Consider the following 7,978-nt stretch of genomic DNA (forward strand, 5'->3'; position numbering starts at 1 on the left):
CCTTTTTGGACCTCACGGGACAGCCTCTAGCTGACTACAGAAGTTGGCCTGACCAGGCGATAACAGAGGCAGGAGGTTAATCATTGCTTCTTTGGTTGTCCCAAGGAAGTGGAACATTTTTTTTGTGCTTGAGGCTCAGGTCAACCTAAGCAGAATGAGGATTTCCTGCCCCACTTTAATAAATGCCCCAATGGCTAAAGAATTGGGGTGTCTGGTTCCTTCTTCTCACCTGGTGCATTTGTCTGTGACACTCCAAGGTTTATCTTTCTACTTGGACTGGTGTAATTAGAGAGTATAACATGATCTTTTAGTGACAGGGTCTTAGGAACCGGCAGCTATTGTACTGTTATACATGGGCAGTTTAGCTAACAGCTTTGATCAGGCTTTGGGGATTTATAGCCTCATTCCCCTTCCTTTTTCCCCACCCCATTTCTCCTTCCATTGTATGTATGTAAATGTTATCAACCAACCTCCCTATCCCCATCAACATGCTCACTGTTCCCTAAAGGCCTCCACCCCGTCCCTGATGTGATGGAATCTATCCCTCTGGAGTTATAAGTCAAAAGAAACCCTTTCTTCCTTAAGCTTCTTTTTGCCAGGCTATTTTATCACAGTAACAGAAATTTACTAATATGCTATGATTAATTGACCATTTAATGTAAGCACTGCATTGTGGAATAGGATACAAAGATAAATCCTCACACTAACAATGCTCAGAGGCAGATCTATGAACAAATCACTTTAATAAATGCTCCTTAAATTTTGTCAGATTAACAGAAACTAGAGGCAAGCTCAACTGAGCAAATGCCTCCATCAGACTGGCATGTAGACAGGCCAGGGGACACATATTCTTGAATGATGATTGGTATGGAAGACTTCACTGGGAGTGGTACCATCCAGGGCAGGTTAAGTATTGTTCCTCCATGACTTTTGCTTCAGTCCCTACATCAAGGGTTCTATCTTGTGATCCTGACTTGGCTTCCCTCAGTTATGGACTGGCTAGGAAGTACAATCCACACAAACCCTTTCCTACATAGTTACTTTTGGACATTTTAGTTTATTACAGAAACAGAAATCAAGCTACAACAAGAGCCTTGCTGTCAGAATGGACCCGCACAGGAACCCAGCCCCTTGCCAGAGAAACAAGTGAGTGGGCAATCAAGTAGTGACAAGGGATAAGGAAACCAAGGGGAGTGACAGAAGGGAAAATGCAAACATTTATGTCCTGGGGAGGCCCATACAATCAGGGGAACAGGGCAAGAAAGAAAGGGGAGGAGAAGGGGAAGGAGGGGGAGAGAGTAAGAGAGAGACAGAGAGACAGAGACAGAGACCAGACAGAGACAGAGACAGAATGCCTCAGGCCACAATGTGGGCCAGGATATCATACCGTGTGTGAGTGCATCCATCATAAGTTATCATAGCCCCTGCATTGAACTCTGACTACAGGAAAACTGGAGAATCACACCTTGGTCACTTTAGTAAAATTGCCTAAAGTTGCCTAAGATCAGAATTGCCTCCACCATCACAAAGAATGAGGCAGAGACCACAGGAGAGGATAAGACAGCGTTCATTTAATAAAACCCAAGTAGAAAGATAAACCTTGGAGTGTCACAGACAAATGCACCAGGTGAGAAGAAGGAACCAGACACCCCAATTCTTTAGCCATTGGGGCATTTATTAAAGTGGGGCAGGAAATCCTCATTCTGCTTAGGTTGACCTGAGCCTCAAGCACAAAAAAAATGTTCCACTTCCTTGGGACAACCAAAGAAGCAATGATTAACCTCCTGCCTCTGTTATCGCCTGGTCAGGCCAACTTCTGTAGTCAGCTAGAGGCTGTCCCGTGAGGTCCAAAAAGGCAGGATGCGTGCTTGAGATAGGAGATAGCTCACCCCGTTTATCACCATGAACTCACCTTTTAGTGGTTGTTAACGTTGGGTCAGGGAGGCACAGCTGGTAGTATTTACTCTCATCTGTTTGCTCTTCATCATTGTGTCACCTGAGGCCCCTACCACTGGCTCATCTTTAACTGAGCAGTGATAAGCCTGGCTTATTTTCACCTAGGCAGTGGCAAGAACCGAGGAAGCAGTTTGAAGAGCAATTGCTGAAATGATAGCTAGCATTTGAAAGTTTAAGCTGTCTCATGGAGCCCCTGCTGCCTTCCCCAGCTCCCTAAGGCAGCGGCTCTCAACTCTCCTAATGGTAGGAGCCTTCAGTATGTGTTGTGGTGACCCCCAACCATAAAGTTACCCTTGTTGCCACTGTATAACTGTAATTTTGCTACTATCATGAATCATAAGAATCTGTGTATCCAGATGGTGTTAGATGGCCCCTGTGAAAGGGCCATTCAGCCCTGCCCTCCAGGGTGTTTGTGTGTGTGGGTGGGGGTGAGGGACAGGGGTGTGGTGGGGGTGTGTCAGGACCCACAGGTTGAAAACTGCTGCCTTAAGGCCTTGCCAACCCCAGCCATCAGGCAGGAGTGCAAGTTCTCCTGGAGGAGAGCCCAGCCTCAGCTCAGGTGCTTAAGATGGGGGTGTAGCTGTGTTAGTTATTTCCCTCACTGCTGTGATCAAATATGAGGCAAGAAGCAGTTTTAATGCAGGAAAGGTTTATTTGTCTCTGCAGTCCAAGGAGATACAGTTCATTGCAACATGGAAGGCACGGTGGCAGTGGTGTGAGGTGACTGGTCACCCTGCACCCAAGTCATGAAGCAGAGAGGGGGATAAGAAGCTGGCCTGGGCTACAGAAGCACAAGACCTGGTCCCAACTGACTCAGTTTCCCCAGCAACGTCCGACCTCTGAAAGAGCTGCCACCTTCCAGAAGAGCCATGCGAGCCGAGGAACAAGCACTCTGACCAGGGTGTTCAGCTCCCGGCTCCCCAGTAGTCTCATGGCCACTGCATAATGCAAGCCACACCATTCCAACATCAAAGGCACTCGTGGTCTTTAACAGTTCCAAAGGTGTTCAGGAGTCCAAGTCTCTCCTGAGACTCAGGGCCATATCTTGGCTGTGTGAGTCCCTGTAAAATCAAAGACGGGTTACATACTTCCAACACACAGTGGCACACCTGGGGACAAAGCAAAGAAAGATCAGACCAAAGCAAGACTGAAACCCAGCAAGGGATGCACCAAACCCTGCTGCCCTTTCATGCCCATTAATGACCTGGGGCTCCTGTGAGAACCATGTTGGTTCCAGAGTTCTTGCTTGGCCCTATGACTCCAGCTCTGACATCTGGAAAGTGGCACATGTAGACACTCTTTTGGGCTGGCTCTACTCTTTGCCATTAGCTTGTCTCCGGGGATGGCCCTGCCATGTTCTTGGCATCCCCCACCTCCTGGTCTCTCTTCTTCGAACAAGGCTTTGCCCCCACAGCTTTGCAACAGAAACCAGGGGCCTCCTCGCAGGGAATATGATCCCGCTGCCTGCCACACTTTGCCTACTTGGTCCCAGAGGCTACATTGACCATTGACCCAAAGCTCTATTATCTCTGGGCCTTGAATTCCGCTTGCCTGCAAAGCCAGCAGCAGCAGGAGGATGTTGACACATCGGCTTGAGATGTCCTATGTTCCCCCGAGACCAAAGCAGTAGTGACCTCTGTCCACCTTGGTGGTTCAGTCAGAGCAGATGGATTTCTGGGGTGGTGGTCTCTTTGAGCAGAAGACACCATCGGTGCCTCTCCTTCCCCATACATTTGCACGTTTTTTAGTGCTAGCCCTTCAGTGGGCAGGGCCTTGCCCTCTGGGCACCATCCCTACTGTGCCAGTGTAGACTGCAAGGCTTCCTTCTCTGTACTGGGGCACATTACTTCAAAGAGGACAGCTGTGTTTGGTCTGTATCTTTGGACTCTGTTTCTTTCCTTAACAATCTGTGCTTTGTCCACGCCCTTCTGCTCCGCTTGTTGCTCTCTTGTCTCTGCAGACCCGTGTGAGAGCACTGAGCAGTAACCAGGACACAGCCTGAGTGCCTTCCTGTCTCTAAGCTTCTCCCAACAAACTAATTAGCCTATTACTTTTGAATTCTGCCTCACTGGGGTTCTCGAGACACAGGCAAAGTGCAGCTTGAGTCTTTGCCAGAATGTCACACAAATGACCCCAGCCCAGTTCCCAAAGGAGTCTTATTCCCCCTCTGAAACTCCACAAGCTGGGCCTCCAACATCTGGCTTCCTCTTGTCATCCCGGCCTACTAAGCCCCCACCAGAATGGCCCATGTAGCTCCTCTCTGAGCACTGTAGACCCTTTTCAGGCCAAAGTTACAAACTCTTCCATATTCCTCCCCAAGACCAGTTGAACAGCTGTCCATGCCACATGGTCAGGTTTTTCACAGTGATGCCCCTCTCCAATCTCTTTCTGTATGGGTGACTTGCTTCCTTGCTTAAGAACAAACACCCAGCCATAAAGGAGGAGTGGGGAAGGGTATGGGGGTTTGTCTCACCTTGATGGCAAAGGAATGGTAGCAGGAACAGGAGCCTGAACAAGAGCAGGAGGCTGGCTGTTGGCATTACATGTGTAGTCCGGAAACAGCAGAGCAGGAACAGGAAGAGGGGCCGGGCTAGAGAGCCTCAAGGCCAGTTCCCCAGAGACTGACCTCCTCCACTAAGGCTCTCCCACAAAATCCAACACACAAGTCTCTGGGGTTCATTTCATCTTCAAACTATAGCCGTAGCCTGGGGGGAGGGGGGTGGGCAGGCAGGTCTCAAGGGCAGGAAAGTGCCAGTTCTAAAATCCAGAGCACCTGCTCTGGCCAAATGTCTGGAGCGCCACAGGGCAGTGCCCTGCCTTTGCTGGGGAAAATGTGGCTGCTTAGGCCCTCACCTGGCCAGCAAGCTGGCCATAGTCAGTTCTTCTAAAATCAAGTTAGGCACTGATCTCTCTCTAAAGCCAGAACTCAAATCTCTGTTCTGTTAAGGTCACTCCAGTCCCTTTTAAAGTGACCTTTTCTCTAGTGGTGGAAGCTGTCTGCAGTGAGCCCAGCCGGGTCCTCTAGATAGTGATCCTGGAAAAGGAGACTCGCATGTGATGGTTCTGGCCTAGGGGATGACCATGCAAGTCTATAAGAGCCTGGATAGCCTCCTCTATGGAGCCCATCCGGATCAGCGCCATCTTGTGGTTCTTGGGGAAGAACTTGAAGGCCTTGACAGCACCCCCGCTGCTGGAGAAGAGGTTCTTGAGCTCTTCCTCAGATACCGAGGAGGGTAGGTTGGAGAGGTGCAGGGTGGCTGAGGGCGGAAAGATGTTCTGGAAGTTCTTGGATCCAGGCTTCTTAAAGCGGTGCAGCCAGGAGTTGACATACTCCTTGGTGAGGTCCTGGTCCTCCTTGCCCTCCCGGGGCAGCTTCACGCTCTGGTGCTTCGATGGCAGGATGCAGAGAGCCTTCCCATACAGCTTGTGCCCATTCAGGTGCTTCAAGGCCAGCTCAGCCTGACTCCCATCTGCCATCTGCACTAGTGCGTTCTCCTTCCTGTTGAACAAGATCTTCACTCGATGCACATCGCCGTAGGCACCAAAGAGAATGAAGAGGCTTTGGGGTGTGACTTTCTCAGGGTTGAGGTTGGCAACCAGGAGGACAGGGTTCCCCACCCCTGGGGAGCCTGAGGTGACCATTGAGCTCTCTGCCCCAGGTGCTGCTGCTGCTGTTGCTATTGCTGCTTCTGCTGCCAGTGCTCCTCCTGTTGCTGCTGATGATGATGATTCCACAGCCACTTCTGGTATTGCTTTCAGGGCCAGGGCTCTCAACGCTTCCGGGATGGCCAAGCCTGCAGCTTGAGGAGCTGCAAAGTTGTGAAATGATGCAGTGCTTGCATAGGGAGAAGCTGTGGTCATGACAGGTGCAGTGAAGGCTGAGGCCATGTTCTGGACCTGGACCGGCGAGGGCTGACTTTCATCTGAGGGCAGGTCTGGGCGTGTGTAGTCTCGGCTCTCGTCGTTGTTGTACTTGACTATGAGGTTGGTGAGCCCAGAGAAGGAAATGCGCAGTGTGCAGCAGGCGTCATAGATGTTCTGCCCATCCAAGCACAGCTTGGCACACTTGGCACTCATCGAGTGAGCATACTGTAACAGCGCCTGGAACCGGTTGTTCTTGGTATACGTGATGATTTTCAGAACTGTGCCAAACCTGGAGAAGAGCTTGTGCAGCACTTCCAAGGTCACGCGGTAGAAGAAGTTGTCCACAAGGATCCTGAGCACAGTGCCCTGCCCGCCCACCACTAACCCCGTGTCCACAGCAGAGGCAGGGGTGGCCGGGGCCACATTCCACGCCTGGTAGGGGTCGTCAGATGGCAGGCATAGCTGGGCACCCACCTGGCTGGGGGCAGCAGCCTGGCCAGAGGCAGCAGCCTGGCCGGGGGCAGACACCTGGCTGCAGGCAGCCTCCCTGCTAAGGGCACCCACCTGACTCAGGGCAGCCACCTGGCTGGGGGTGTTGCTTACTCTGAGCTCCTTGCAGTGGGGTGTGTAGGCTTGGATGTGAACGGGCTGCCCACGAAGCACAGGAGTCATCCAGGTGTAGTAGTTGACCATGGCTTTGGCGGACTCCTCTGTGCTCATCTCCATGAAAGCCTGGTTCTTCGCCTTCAGAAACAGTAGGTTGGAGACCTTCCCAAAAGGCAGCGCGAGACAGAGAATCTCTGTTTCCGTGACACTGGTGGGAAGACTGTGGATGTGGATCACTCTGGAGGGACCGTGGGTGACCCTGCTGTCCCCCTGGAACCTCTTTCTGTCCATTCCTTTGGCTGCGGGGGGCAAGTTCCTGCTCATGACAGCGGCTTGGTTCTGGACACCACACCGGCAGAGAGAAGGCTTCCCTGCACCACAGCTGTGTCTAAGGCACACAGAGCAGAACTGCCGGAGATGGAGTGGAGGGGAGTGAATAGCCCAGCCCTCCTAGTTAGATACACTGTTGGCCTGATTAGAGTCACGTGTCTCCAGTGTTGGACACTGAGAAAGAAGCTCCTCTCACCGTCCTGGGGCCATTCTCTGTCCTTCTGAGTGTCTCTGTTGGTCTTTCTCTGTTTCAGTCTCTGCGTCAGCCTCTGAGTCGGTCTGTCTGTCTGTGCGTCTGTCTGTTCATCCTCTCCCTCTCTCCCTCTGTCCCCCTCCCCGGTGTGTGTGTGTGTGTGGTCCCCATATTTGCTGCCTGGAATGGAGGGGTGGACATGTATACTTTCTCAAAATTTTTGCCTGTTAGCTTATCCATTTAGACCCAGATCTGTACTTTTTTTTTTTTTTTTTTTGCCTTGAAAATCTCTGCTGCTATACAGTATTCGTCAAGTAGTGGCATCCTGAGTTTCAAGAAGAGGCCTGAAGTAGGTACTGGAAACAACCTTCTGTTGTTTCTTAAATGCACATCAGACGTTTAACCACTGATTGATAGAACCCTCTTCTCTTTTTGGTATTGGATTATTTTGCTTAGAAAGCGTCCTGTTTTAGTTGCAGTCTGCAGTGTTTCAGCAAGAGGGAAAGCGATAAAGATGCTGAAGTACAATGTATTACAAAGGAGTGGCCAGGGGCATTCTTCTCAAAGAGGCTATTGTGTAGAGTCCAGAGTGGAGGAGATGCCAAAAAGTTCAGGGTAGACTTAATGTTTAAGCGGGCAGACTTTAGAAGTAGGGAGTCACAGGGTTCTGGAATGGAGCCACAGAAGTCCAGGGGACCCTCTGCTGCAGATTTATTTAACTGGATCACTTTTAAACTAAGAGTTAAGTTTATGAAAGTAGCCTGTGTATTATCCAGGATCTGAAAATGGGAGAGAACATCATCTGTTGCTAGGCACAACTCTTTGTCTTTCAGCTAACTAGAGCATTGTGGATCTTTTCCATCTCCCAGCAAGTGAAGGAGGGCTCTCTTCTGCATGGTAACTCCAATTCCATCATGTCAGAGTTGGTGAGACGTGAAGGTATTTATTCCTGAGGTTGCTGACATGCAGACATATTTATTTACTGCTGATAATGTCCTTGCAGTGAAAGACCCATTGCTCACAGGACTC

General features: G+C 50.5%; 1 pseudogene; it reads right to left on the reverse strand.

Annotated features, from left to right (window-relative positions):
- Window positions 1–4,679: 4,679 nt before the first annotated feature.
- LOC110286839 lies at window positions 4,680–6,752 on the reverse strand (annotated as a pseudogene).
- Window positions 6,753–7,978: the final 1,226 nt, after the last annotated feature.

Source organism: Mus caroli, chromosome X (genome assembly GCF_900094665.2).
Source record: "Mus caroli chromosome X, CAROLI_EIJ_v1.1, whole genome shotgun sequence".
NCBI lineage: Eukaryota > Metazoa > Chordata > Mammalia > Rodentia > Muridae > Mus > Mus caroli.